Consider the following 12,795-nt stretch of genomic DNA (forward strand, 5'->3'; position numbering starts at 1 on the left):
TTCCTCTGCCCCTGTCCTGGCCATCAGAGCCAACCTGTCCCCCTTTAGTGCTTCTTTCCTCTCATCCTCAAGTAACTCTGCAGCCCCCAGAGCAGGAATTAGTCCTGAGGAACAGGGGAATCTGGACTGAGAGTCTGGAGGACCACAGACTTCCTAGATGGCCTCTGAGCTTCCATTTCCCCCTGCGTGGGATCTGGAGGGACAACATCCTAGCAGGACCTTTCCAGCCCCAACAGGATCAGAATTTCTGAGGCTCTTTCATCACGTTTTCGATGATGTTGTTCGTGTGTTATTAACTGTTTCACAGCTGGCTCTGGGGAGGAAGTGGGGAGGCACAGCCTTGATCTGTAGCAGTTGCCAATTTCGCTGGCGTAAATCCTCCCGCGATGGCCAATTTAGACAACCAACGTGAAGTCAATTGGCTGGCAGATTCCTGAACATGTAACAATCGGCTCTCATAAACTGGTATGAACTGGTTCCAGCACCTTTGCCAGACACTTTCTGGAGAGATGGAAAAGAGGCACAAAGTCTGGGAGAACTTTGGGGGGGGGGGATCTGCTAGTAGGAGACAAGTCAGGATTTCTAGCCACCCCCATCTTTCCTCTCAACACCCAGGTCATTCCCCAGGGAGGGGCCAGAGCCTCTTGTCTGCCATTGCTCCTCTGACTTTAACCATGTGACATCCTTCCTAGGCCTCTACCCATTGGGTCTCCTACTCAAAAGGTAGACCGGTATCCACAGCCTCACTCACTTTCCACCCCCCACCCCCCGCAAAGGGGCACTTTTTTTTTTTTTTTTTTTTTTTAAATAGAGGCCAGACAGCATGGGCAATGCCATCCTGACCCACAGCCAGGCTACAGCTGTGGTCAGTGTAGACGGGTGACCTGGATATCTGGTCCAGCTCTGCCACCAGCTCCCAGGAGTTTCCTCTCCCAACCTGTCCTCAGTTTCCCCATCTGTAAGATAGGCAGCAAGTGCTGGCCTCTCCAAAGGCCCTTTCAACTGTGAGATCCTGCGATTTCTATCAGTCGTTATCTCAGCCCTGGTGGCAACCCAGGGCCTCCTCTCTCAGAACATTTCCCCAGCCTCCTAGACCCCCCTGGCTCCAGCGGCCCCCCACCGCCTCTGGCTCCCCAGGCTCCCCGATAAGGGGCCCAACTAATTACATTAGGATTTCATGCCAATTAGCAAACAATTACACGGGCAAATTGGTGCCTAATTTGGAGCAATAACGACAGCTCCATTGGCCGAGGCAAGATAGCTGCAGACGAGACCGTTCACCGGGCCTGGTCCTGTCGAGCCCCTAGAGGATGGGAGCTGCCAGCTCCGCCCTGACCCGGCGAAGTCTGCAGTTCTCTAATTTAAGGATCTTTAAGCGCTGTTTAGCTGTTTGTGCTGATGACATGGTCCGTCCAGGCCTTTAAACGAAGGATATAGAGGAAGGGGAGGAAAGGTGGATAGTGGGGACAGGGGAGCTGAGGCAGGCAGGGCCGCCTTCACTGAAGAGGTGGGAGGATTGGGGGACAGTAATTAACCGTCTAAAGGCTTGGATGTTTGAGTGGTTCATGTGAGCTCAGGACCAACGGAGACACTAGTTAGGCTAGAGCACAGGCGCACATAGGGGGGTAGGAGGGCTGAGGCCATAGAGGTGGGTAAGGCCAGGCAGAGAGCACCATTACAGCAAACTGAGGCATGCTCCCGGAGGCCTGGGAGCCCCTGGGGCCTCAGGGTGGGAGGAGGAGACTGTGCCTGGACTCATCCTGGGTCCTGACCTTGGGTCACCAGCAACCACGCATCCCACCTACAGCCGCCCCTGTGAGGTCACCTCCAGTCTCCCCTCTGAACACGGCTAGAAGCCACTGCTCTTGTCCGGGACCACAGAGCTGCCAGCTCTGCCCCTCATCCCCTGTCCATATTTTCCCCAAGTGATCATTCTAACGAGCAAAGCAAACCAGATTCCTCATTTGTTTAAACCCTCAATGGTTCCCCAGTGCTCTCGGGATAAGATCAAGCACTCTGCATTCCCTGCCTGTTACCATCTGGCCACTGTGGACCTCCCAGGTTTCCTTCCCTTTCCGCCTGCACAGCCACCCGGTGTCCTGGGAACCAGACCCCGGTTCCTGATTGTGCCAGCCTCTCTCCCACCTCCCGGCCTTTGGCTATGCTGTTCCCTCTGCCTGGATTGCTGTCCTAACACCCCTTCCTTGTTACCCAGGAAGGTCCTTCCAGGGCCCCCTCCTCTGCCTCCCAGATACCTCCAGGAAGCCCCAATTCTTCTCTCTCCTCTGGGCTCCCTTTGTCACCTTCTTCCGTGGCACTGTTCACTCCACACTGGAGCTGGTGGTATCAGTGCCTGCCTGCTGCTCATGGGTAGGGCCCGGAGCTGATTTACTCTGTGTCATCTTCGTCCGGCATAGAAAGCACATGAATAGAGAAGACAAAGGGAGGAGATTAAAAAAAAAAGAAAAATCCCCTGAGGATGGTGGAGAAACTGAGGCAGAGACCCAGAGAAATATTTATGAATCTGGTGGATGCTTCACTTATGGAAGGAAAGCTGGGTCAGATTTCAGCCCTCTGTTCACTGGAGCCACGCCCTGACCCCATCCCTCCAGGTTTTCTTCCTGAACACCTTCACAAAGCTTGGAGGACCCCCTCCAACCCATTCTTACCCAGCTGTTTTCAGCTCCGCTTTCAACAAATGAGATACAGAAATCCCCACTAAGCTAAGGATGCCCCTCCCCAATAAAGGCAGCTCTCACGAGGGCGATGGCACAGCAAATGGAACTGCAACACGAAGGACGATGGGCAGACTCAAGGAGGAACCTCCTGACCACCAGGGCTCAGCCCCATCCCTAAAGGAATGGACAACGGGGAGGGGGGAGGGGGCCTTGGCCTACCTAAAGGAGACTGAGCGGAGGCCAAGGGTGGAATACAGACCTTCCTGGAGGCAGGGGGAAGACCCAGCTGACTTTCCTGAGAGCTTGGTTCTCCCTTGGGGGGCTGCCACTCCATCTCAAGGCCCATCACTCACGTTAATTACCAAGAAAAAGCCGATTTCTCCTCATTTCCAGACTCCGAATGACAGTATCATTAGGCTTGTAATGTGCAGAGAAATTGTGCGTGTCTGTCTTGGAACATGTCCTGAGCCAGAGTGGGTGAGGGCGCCCCCAGCTAGGGTTTGTCTCCAAGACGTTCCCTACGGCAGAGGGCCAATCTCAGGAAGCGATGCTGTGCCACCAGGACAAAGGCACTCTCCCTCTTTGTTTAGTGGGCACTAGTGGTGGTGATTACACATACTGGGCAATGGCGTGGGTCACAACACACAACACACAACACACAAACCCTGCCAGATGCAAACAAAGCCAGCATTTCCCTTCTCAGAATTAGACAAGGGCACAAACCCCCTTGTCCCAATCGAACTTGAACTTAGGCCTGCCTGCTGTCATAGCCCATCCCAATCTTGCCCAGAACCTTTACTCTGACCCATCTCTGGACCACCAGGGCATCTGGGTACCATCTCATCTCTGGGAGCGGGGAGTTGACTATTCTTGAGCCTTCCTTCCTGTCTCAGCAAAGCCAACATCCTAAACATGAGCAGACCTCAAACAACAGCCACTGCCCACAGCCCTTTACACACCTCTTCACACTCTTCACTGTGTTTCATCCTCACTCAAATCCACTTAACATGTGAGGAAACTGAGGCCCCCACAAGCAAAGTGATTTGCCCAGGTCCACCTCTCAGAGGTAAGCTTGACCCCAGGTCTGCCCGATGTCAAAGCTCAGGCTGAAGACAAGGGTCTTCGATCCATCTAGTACTCTGGGAACACGTCCTCAGTTGGTCCCTGCTCCTGATACAGAGAATTGGCCCCAAATAGGCTCTGCCCTCAAGAGCCGAGGTTGGTGAAGGAGAGGCAGGATGTAAAAATATAATTATAGCTCAGTGCGTTCTGTGCATGACACGAAAGAGAAAATACAAAAGGTTTATCCTCAACAGTAATCAAAGACATGCAAATTAAGACAACAATATGATGTGGTTTTACCTATTGAAATTAATACAGTTTTTTTTTTTTTTTTTTCTAAAGACAGCGTTGATGTGAACTGAAATCTGGGGCACTCTCAGACTCTGCTGATGGAAGAGTAGATGAGAACAACTTTTCTTACATTTTTTTAAAAGTAGGCTCTACACTCAACGTGGGGCTCGAACTCACAACCCTGAGATCAAGAGTCACCTGCCTTACCAACCGAGCCAGCCAGCCTTCCCCTAGAACAGCGTTTCTAGAAGGCCATTGGGCCATGCTGCCAGGAGTTTTAAAAACACACCCCTTGATCTTGTTAATCTACTTTTAGGAATCCAATCCAAGAAATAACCAGATACTGAAAAAGCACCATGCATCAGGAATGTTTATTGCCATTATCTATAACTGAAAAATCACAACCAACGTAAATGTCTAGCAGTTGAGGGTTGGTTAAATAAGTTACAATACGTCCATATATAAGAATATTATGCAACCATTAAAAGTCATGTTCTTGAAGAATTTTTAATAACCTGGGAAAATGCTCACTCTATAATAAGTTAAACAAAACCATACATATAGGATGCTCTTCACTTCATAAAAAAAAAATCAATTCATTTAAATAAAGTCTGGAAGGAAATAAACCAAGAGTTAATCTGAGAGGGTTTGGGGTGATTTTTTTGGTTTCAGTTGGTACTTTTTTGTTTTTTCTAAGTCTCCTCCAAATCTGTGGGAAAAAGTCAAAAAATGCAAGCAATGTAGGGGGGTTGGGTGCAGCCCAGGATGTCATGAGAACACAGAGGTCCCTAATCCTAGTCAGGGAAGGCTTCCTGGTAGAGGTGATGCCTGTACTAACTCTCAGAACACATAACCTTTATTTATCATTCCAAGAGTCAGAAGACTGGTTCTAGGCTAGGAAACCATGTGCAAAGGCATAGAGGCAAGAGAGATCCCGATCTCTTCTGGAAACTCTTAGTTGCTCGTGGGGCTGGGTGAAGGGGCAACAGGTAAACCCCAGGCGGTGAGCAGAGACCAGACTGGGGAAAGCCTAGAAGACCAAGCTGAGGAGCTGGTGCTTTGCCCTGAGAACAAAGATCCAAGCAGGGGGTGTAACAGAATCTGAGTTGTGTTTTAAAGGATCGTCATTGTGGCCACTGAATGGAGGAGAGGATAGGGGCACAGGAGAGAGGGCGAGGCTCGACCTGGAGTCTGGAAGGTAGGGAACGCTGATAGGAGGCTGTTGCATTGCCTGGGTGAGGGAGGGGTCTGGCCCGGGCTGGGTGCAGGTGGCAGAGAGGAAGAGAGGAGGAGCGAGAGCTAGCTAGAGCAGTGATGATGAGATTTGACAGGACTTGGTGATTAATTGGAGAGGGGAGGCCGGGTGGGGGAGGGGAGGCTCTGCCTCTGACAGGGACTACAGCACACACACATACAGGCACACACTCAGAAATTTAGATCACACGGTTTCAGGAGTGAATTGCACCCCCAACCCCCCCCTCAGCCCCCCACCCCGCCCAGAGGGTCAGATTTGAGCCTTATTTGATATTTACCTGCAGACCCTAGAAGAGGCTGAACTTGGCCCAGTCACCACACTTGACCTCTGGCTCACCCCGGGCACCCATGTGCCTCTGTACTCCCAGCCTGCACCCCCAGAAAGTGGAGGCGGGCAGGGTGAAGGGAAAGCCCACAGGGAGTGGGGGTGGGCACAGGCAGGAGCAGACAGCCAGATCTTCCCTTGGGACATAATACCGTCACACACATAGACCCAGATCCACAGAGAGAGAGCACAGTCACCCACGGGGACTCTGAGAGTCAAGTCACAGGCAGAGATGTACACAGAGACAGCCTGACGCAGGCTGTTAGACGCAGGCCTGTCGCACACACAGTCACACACCCACCATCAGACAATCCTCCGACACAGCCCCAGACGGGTCTCACACTCAGGCCCTCGGGCTCAGCTAGAGTCCCCAGGTCCTCCGACCGTTCCACCCCCCCGCCCCACAGCCGTCCTCCCTCCCCAGGAGGACAGACAGAGGGCTGGCAGAGGGGCCAGCAGAGGGGACTGGCACAGGGACCAGCAGCCAAACGGGGCAGCCGGGAGGGAGGCCTCTGAGAAGGGGTTGCCAAGGCAACAGGCTCCTGTACAACCAACCAGGAGCTTAGATTCTCGGCTCTTATTTTTAGAAGTTGGGCCTGGGCTGGTTGGGCCGGCCAGCGGGCCTGGCTCCCTTGGGCAGGGCCTGAAGACATAGACACCAGCCTCAGCCCCCCCCCGGGGGGTTCTGGTGGGCACTGCCCATGCCAGGCTTCTTCCACACACCCCCAGCCTCCTTCCCCAGGGTCATGCCCTGGATAGGATCTTCTACTCCCTTCTGTCTTCACACAGACCCGGGGTCCCACCTGCTGTACCCTCTAACCTCCAGGGCCCAGGAATGGGGGACACAGCCTACCCTCCCACTGCAGTGTGTTGATGTCTGTGGCTTAATTTACAGTGTGTTGAGGGAAGAAGGAGAGGGTGGACCTTGGCCAGATTCGTGAGGTGGTATATGGGGTATATGTGTGTGCATCTTAGGGGTAACTCCCAGGTCAACTCTGTGTGCGTGTGTGCGTGTCTGTGTGTGTGTGTGTGTGTGTGTGTGTGTGTGAGAGAGAGAGAGAGAGAGAGAGAGAGAGAGAATATTCCCCTTTCCACAGAGGGAAAACAGAGTTCTCCCTCTCTCCCAGCCCCAATCACCACCCCTACCCCTAACCTCCACCCATGCCTGGATCTCTTAAAAATGGGGGGAGAACAGAGATCTCAAACTGGAAAGGTGGTAGAGAGTCTGTGCCTTGGTGTCCCCCCTTTTCCAGACCCCCCCTAAGTTTGAGCAATTAGCTCCTGAGCAGGGCAGGAGAGCGGTGGCAAGGACAGGGAGGGACCAGACAGATCCAGGTGGACGGAGGCTGGATAAGGGGGTTTGGGGAAAGCTTGCTCCAGCCAGTTGACTTTTCGGTGACTCCTCCAGCTGCTGGGGATTTCTCTGTTAATCTGGGCCGGCTCTGTTTGCATCTCATTTGCCTATATTTGCATAACAAGGGTCTAGCTGGCACCGGAGATCAAAATTCCTAGCCTGAGTAATTGTGTGAAAAAGCCTCTGGAGAGGCAGCCGGTGATTTGGGGGCCAGGGAAACAGAGGCAGGGAGCTGGGTGCCCTGGTGTGGCTGGTCCAGGTCCACATTTAATCTGGGAGCCTCCGTATCTTCCTTAATGCCAGGGCCAGAGGGGTGGGGATGTCAGTGGGGGTGCGGTTGGAGGGGCAACAAGATTGAGTCAATCTCAAAGCTGGGCACAGAGCAGTCAGTCCCCTTGGGGGAAACGGCCTGAATTTGGTAAGAGCAGAACTGGGAGTAGGGGTGGGGAAGTTAACACTCAGCTAGTTTTGCCCCTCCTGTCAGCCCCCTGGCCCCTCAGCCCCTACCAGTCTAGTTAAGAGCTGAACTAGCCAGAGTGCCTGGGATGGTACCCTGGACCACCGCTTACCAGCTCCAATACTCTCAGACCTGGGCAATGGAGGCCCCTGCCCTCCCCCTCTACTTCGGACGACCCTCTTCTGCATGGGATGAAGAATTTCAAGGTCCGAAGGCCCACAGGGTTGTCCCCACCTGGTGCTCCAGCCCGCTGCTAGACCATACCCCGACACAGGACCCTAGAATTCCCTGCCCCCAGAGCCCTAAGCCAGCTGCCAAGGCCTGGGTGGCGTCTTCTCCACATCTGTCTCCTCAAGCCCGAAGGGTGGCTATTTACCAGGAACGTGGAACAAGCAGGGACTCTAGTGTTGGGGCATCCGCAGGCCTGCACGCGAAGCCCCTCACACTGCTGCCTGGAGCCCAGAGACGGAAGAGGAGGGGGGCGGGGGTGGAGGTCTAGGGGTCTCCTGTTATACTCTTGCCCTAAGCTGTGTAAACATTCGGGGTGGCTCTGAGAAGCTGTTTGATCTTGGGCAAGTTACTTAACCTCCCTACACTCCCAAGTGGGGTTAATAATAGTACTTGCCTCATGCAGCTGTTAGGAGGAAGAACTGAGTTAATTCATGTAAAGCACTTAGAGCAGCGCCTGGCACAGAGTAAGGGCTTGTAAGTGTTCACTATTATTATCTATATTATCCCGGGATTTGGCTTTTTTCCCTCCAGCTGCAAAAGAAGCACCTTTTCTTTCACTTTGAGAGACTGAGAAAGTAAGGGATGGGGACATCCCTTCCACTCCCTGCCCCCATCCCTCTGAGCCCAGACTCCCCCCTTGTTTCCCTCCCCAGCTACCATACCCCCGGGCCAGGATGCCAGGATGCCAGATGCTAGGAGGACAGCCAGGTCACTGGACTGAATATAATGGTTTGTTTAATGTCCTTATGGGCCGAATGAATGAGTGAACACTGGTTGAGTGAATGAATGAAAAACAAAAATCGAATGACTAATCGTCAAAAGAAGGCTGGATTCACTGACAGAAGGACAGAGCTACAGCAGATGTTTTGGCTTTGGGGGCCCACAGATCCGTTTCTTGTTTGCTTTCATTAGATGGTAGGAGGCAGAGGGGGGCTAGGGGCCTGGCCAGGCTTTCTGCAAAGTCAGCCCTGGCGTTGGTGAGTGGCTGCTGCCTGGGGACGGGGTAGCTGTACCTGTGGGTGCGAGAGGAGGTGCCTGCCTGCGTCTGGGTCCTTCTGTGCCCTGTGGAAGCCTGAGTGTGTGGGAGTGGCCCTGTATGAATCCACGCATCTCTGTGCCTGTGCGTCCCTGCTCAGAAGTTCCTCCCTGCCCAACAACGAAAGGCCCTGGGGCAGGCACCATCCAGGTCTGGGGTGCGGGGTGTGGAGGGTGCTGGCAAGCTTCATTACCTCCTTATTTCCACCCCTGCCCCTCTCTGGCCGGGCCAGGCCTCAGCACGCCCGCCTGTCAACTGGCGGGTTAGCAGTGATAGAGAGCTCTCCTGGGGCCCCGGCAGCCTCCACCATCTGGCCAGGCTGGTATTGAAGGAGATGGGGGGACCTGTCGCAGGACGCCCCCTGGGCCCTCCAGCTTGGCACTGGGCTCATCTCAGAGAGTAATGGGCGTAGGGGCCTGTGGGAGTGCAGGTGTGTGTGTGTGTGTATGTATGTGATTTCCTGTGTGGTGACACTGTGTGTGGGCGGCTAGGTTGACCGTGGGTAGAATTTTACGTTTGCATTCATGACTGTCTATGTTTGTATGGCCACATGATTGGATCCTTGGGGGCTGGGGTTTCTGTGTATGACGACGTATGTCCCAGAATATGGGCAAAGCGTTTGGGTCTTGGCTCTGTAGGTTTTCCATTGGAAGTTCCCAGCAGAGATGGGAGAGGGGAGGGTCAGGTCTGGTGGGGACAGGCGCAATGGCCTTGAGAGAAAGGTACCCATTCCTAGCTTTCAGTCCAGAGAAATTAACCTCCAGGTCCATTTCTTTAGAAACGATTCTCATTTCTCTTCCTCGACCTGGGTGGCCCAGGGGTGCTGAATCCCACTAGATGGGCTGGAAGTCCCTCTCGGGAAAACCAAGTGGGCCCTAGGAGTCCTAAAGCCCTGTTTCCTAGAGGTGGCCCCCAGTTTCAGGTGCCATCAGAGCTCCCAGGCTCCCTGGGGAGCATCCCATGGGGACCCCCCTCACCTGCCACAGCACAGAGGCAGGACACACGTAAAGCCACTCTCAAGTAGTGACACACGGCGACCCAGACATGAACACTGGCACAGGGTCACTTGTGAACCAGAAGCCCACATGACAGTCACAGATCCACTGGACACAAGCACATGTACATACACCCATGCGTACATTTTGACACACAAACATTCACACAGGCACACAGATGTAAGGTGCATGCCTATTTACACACGAGAACATGCCCATGAGCTGCAAGGACACACATGCTTATTACATGCTTGCAGACACGCTTGCATGTGTGTGTTCACACACATTCTGTCCCTTCCCGCCCTTGTTCCGTGCTCAGTCCGATTCCCTGCTGCAGCTCTCTTGTAGAGGACCCTTTGCAAGGTGGGCATCAAAGGAGGGCCACATGTATAGGGGACTCCATGAGTAGATAGCTGTGTGTATCTACGTGTGCAAATTTGTACTCGTGTCACTGCGTGTCTTGTAGTCTATGTGGCTCTAGCTCTGTGCAAAACACGCAAGTGTCCCTTTGCGGGTCTTTTTCTGGATCTCTGCATATTTCTGGCAGAACTTACGTGTACCTCTGTGTACACATTTTTGTGAGTGTGGATGACAGTAGGGGACTTGTGTATCATGTGCCTGTATCTTGTGGACCATCTCTCCACAGACGTATACCTGTATATGTCCGTGTGCGTGTTTGCATATATGTGCATTTCTCGTGTGTACATGGCTCTGGGGTCTGGAGTTCACAGGCTGGCTGGGCTGGCTCCCCTCCCTTCCGAAGCTGTGGCCTGGGGTGGGGCTGGGCAGGACTGCTCTGAATCCCTCAGCCATTGACAGTCGTATTTACAGAGCTCCGAGTAGGACGTAATTGGTTCTATTAATCTTTCTCTGGTTGTTAATTGCTCACTTATCGGGTTGTGTATTATGCCGACTGTTGCTCTTAATTCGCCTCCGTAGCTGCAGGTGTTTGCTGCCTTATTAACTGTTAATCGGCACGGCTAGGGATGGAGACTTAATTGGCCCCCAGAGTGGGACACAAGCGGGCCAGCCGGGCACTGCCAGGCTCTCAGCCCGTCCCTGGAACCCTTACCTGTGGAGCGCATGTGGCTACAAGGGAAGGAGTTGGCCCGCTGCCATCCGCAGGCAGACAGCAGTCTTGTATACAGTGGTCAGAGTGACAACTGTAGGGTATTAGCCCCCATGTAATCCTAACTCCTCCAGGAAGCCAAACAACCAATCAGAATCCAGCTCCTACACTCCCTCTCCAACACCAACAAACTTCATCTACCCAGGAGAGGAGCCAGCCTCATTTATCTTAATTATCCGAACCTAATTGAGAACTAAGAGACCAACACAGAGTGGAACTGGTTCTCCTCCTTTAACACCTCCTCTGCCTCCCCTCTGACCCTGGCAGTCAAGGCTGTTAAGGTCACAGAGACTCTGGGAGAAAGGAAGGCAAGAAGGCCAGAGGAGGAAAGGCTGAATATAGACCCGGGGAGGACTTTCCAGCTTTCGAAGAGGCTATACGGAGCAACTAGCGTCCAAACAAGAACAAGAAATTCCAGAAGGAGATCTGCTGCTCCCTCCCAGCCGTGCTCTCAGTCCTGCTCAGCCCCTGCTTTCAAAGCCCCAACAACAAGGAACTCACTGCCTCCATGGCATGACTACACAACTACAGCAGTGAGGATTCTTCACCCTGAACTGACCTCTGCCTTTTTTTTTTTTTTGCCCCATGTCTCAGCAGAGGAGTCCCAATTGTCCACAGTGGGGACCCTGAGCCCCAGAAAGAGCAAGGGAGTGGCTCTAGGGTTTCCCAGTCCTCCCTTGTAAAGGCTCAGATGTTTGACTCTCCAAAGTTTCTGCCATCAGCCTCTGGCCAGACCCTGATCCACCCTAGACATCTCACTCCTGTAAGGGACCTTCTTGGTCACCACCTCCCTAGCTCCGGTTTTTAAGCCTCTCAAACTCAGCTGCCACTGCTGCAGAGGTCCTGGGCTCCAGCACATTTGAGACAGAAATGCAAGGTGTCTGGAAACAACTGGTCCCTGAGAGGGAAAGGGGTGTAAGGATGTGCATGTGTGTGTGGTGTTGGTGATGGGTGAGAGATAGGGGTCCCATGCTTCACTAACCTGGCCTCCAGCCTCCAAGGACAAACAGGCAAACCAATAGTCCTCATCCTTTGCCTCGAATCCTGACATCTGGAAGTTCTTCCTGGTGTTTAGTTGTCAAGTCTTGAGCTGCAGAGGATGTTGATTTGCTTTGGTTGGGTCCTGAGAGGAGCTGGGCTCTATGGAAGGAGGGTGGAAGCTACCAGTAAGGGCTTGCTATGTGCCAGAAGCAGCATAAGTGTATGTGAAAAGTGACATCTCATTGAAGAGTCACATCACCTGATAAATTAGGGATTAAGATCCTATTTACAAAGAAAGAAACTGAGCCATAGAGAGGGGAACTAAACTTGCCCAAGGCCACACAGACAGGAAAGGGCAGACTGGGATTCCAACCAGGGCCTGGCATTGCCTGGGGGTGCTGGTAAAGGTCTTTGGTCAAGGGTACCTGGATGAATTCATACTAATGGTTCAGTAAGGTGACCGGGGGCCAGAACCAGGAGTCAGTATTACAGTTCACCCACCCACCCCGATTCTGGGAACATTAACAAGAAAAACACTCACGCCTGCGCTGCCCACGTGCCCTTCAGGCGGGATGAGAGAGGAAGCAAAGGGAACTGTCCAGGGATAGTTGCCCAAACAAGTTCCGGCCCCGCCTCTATGTTAATGACATGCAGATATATGTAAATTTGTAGACGCTACCGCTCAAACCTTTGGAAGAAATGGGATGACACAGGAACAGTTGCTATGGAAACCCAAATGCGACCCCCCTCTCCCCCGCTACCGCACAAGCGAGCGTACAGACACGTGCACAAAGACCCAGGGTTCCTCGCTCCATAGCCCAGAGGATCACGGAGTCTCGGAGGGTGTGAACCGGAAGGACCCTCAGAAACTGCGTCCAGCCTGAGGGAAGCTGAGACCCGGAGAAAGTCGCGAGAGAGCAGCTTCGTGGGGCGCCCTCCACTGAAGCCGAGGGGAGCTGGGTGGCCATTCCGGTCCCTGGGGACTCCTACTCGGGCCTAGCA

The 12,795-nt window shown here is 53.3% G+C and overlaps 1 long non-coding RNA gene across 1 annotated transcript; it reads right to left on the reverse strand.

Moving 5' to 3' along the window:
• Positions 1-287: 287 nt before the first annotated feature.
• LOC122227602 lies at positions 288-12,794 on the reverse strand. The gene is made up of 5 exons (XR_006206144.1): positions 12,572-12,794; positions 12,335-12,481; positions 11,795-11,952; positions 2,256-2,402; positions 288-501 (listed from the first exon to the last, which is right to left on the reverse strand). It is a non-coding gene; the product is annotated as an uncharacterized LOC122227602 (long non-coding RNA).
• Between the last annotated feature and the right edge of the window lies 1 nt (position 12,795).

Source organism: Panthera leo, chromosome C1 (assembly GCF_018350215.1).
Source record: "Panthera leo isolate Ple1 chromosome C1, P.leo_Ple1_pat1.1, whole genome shotgun sequence".
In the NCBI taxonomy this organism is placed as follows: Eukaryota; Metazoa; Chordata; class Mammalia; order Carnivora; family Felidae; genus Panthera; species Panthera leo.